The sequence below is a fragment of the Colobus angolensis genome, unplaced genomic scaffold (assembly GCF_000951035.1).
Source record: "Colobus angolensis palliatus isolate OR3802 unplaced genomic scaffold, Cang.pa_1.0 Scaffold109, whole genome shotgun sequence".
NCBI classification, from domain to species: Eukaryota; Metazoa; Chordata; class Mammalia; order Primates; family Cercopithecidae; genus Colobus; species Colobus angolensis.
Window position 1 is genome coordinate 1,398,278 of NW_012111919.1, and position 1,021 is coordinate 1,399,298.

The 1,021-nt window shown below is 47.4% G+C and overlaps 1 pseudogene; it reads right to left on the reverse strand.

Annotated features, from left to right (window-relative positions):
• Positions 1 to 253: 253 nt before the first annotated feature.
• LOC105517707 lies at positions 254 to 784 on the reverse strand (annotated as a pseudogene).
• Positions 785 to 1,021: the final 237 nt, after the last annotated feature.

Genomic DNA, 1,021 nt, shown 5'->3' on the forward strand with positions numbered 1-1,021 from the left:
GGTCAGAACCAGCCTGGCCAACATCGTGAAACCCCATCTCTACTAAAGATACAAAAAAATTAGCCAGGCGTGGTGGTGCGTGCCTGTAATCCCAGCTACTTGGGAGGTCAAGGCAGTAGAATTGCTTGAACCCAGGAAGTGGAGGGTGCAGTGAGCTGAGGTTGCAGTGAGCTGAGATCGTGTCACTGCACTCCAGCCTGGGCGACAGAGCGAGACTCCGTCTCAAAAAAAAAAAAAAAAAAAAAAATTTCAAAGAAAAGCTATTGTCATATTCATCTGGATCTTCAGCAAACCGAATGCTCACATCAGGTTCTCGTCTCTCCATGCAAGACTGTCTGTGTCCACTTTCTTCCTCTAACGCAGCTTCTGCATGACTTTTTGCATTTATGTAAGCAAGGTTCGTGTGGAATTAGAGGCCTTCATAGATTGATTGTACTCTATCTTTTTTGCTTTGTATTTGTTTATTCTTGTTTCTCTTCATCGGTGAGATCGCCCCACATGCCACCAATACTCTTGCCAATCTCCTACAACTTTAGGTCAGGGTTGGAAGCCTTTACTTGGCCCCAGACCTTTCTGCTGCACCTCATGTAGAGCAACAGCGGCTTATCTGGTGGCTTTGGGAGTTTTGGAATCATAATACCGAAGGACGCAGTGACCCAGCTGTCGGTGCCTGGGTTGCCTCCCAGCCTGTAGTTGTTGTAGGTGAGATGACTGTATGGATTGTATCCCACAGACCCTGGTGTCCTGGGCATGGAGTTGGGGCATAAGATGGTCTCTTTGACATTTTGGAAGATTAAGTTCTCAGTTCCTTAAGAATGAATCTGAGACATCACGGGCAGAAAAGGTACCCAAAACTCCGGCTTCACTTCCCTTTATCCCATGCATGCCCCACCCTTCCAATTTTTTAATTTTTTGTAGAGATGGGGCTTCACCATTGCCTCAGCTGGTCTCAAACTGGGCTCAAGTGATCCTCCCACTTCAGCCTCTCGAAGTGCTGGATTATAGGCGCCAGCCACAGCCC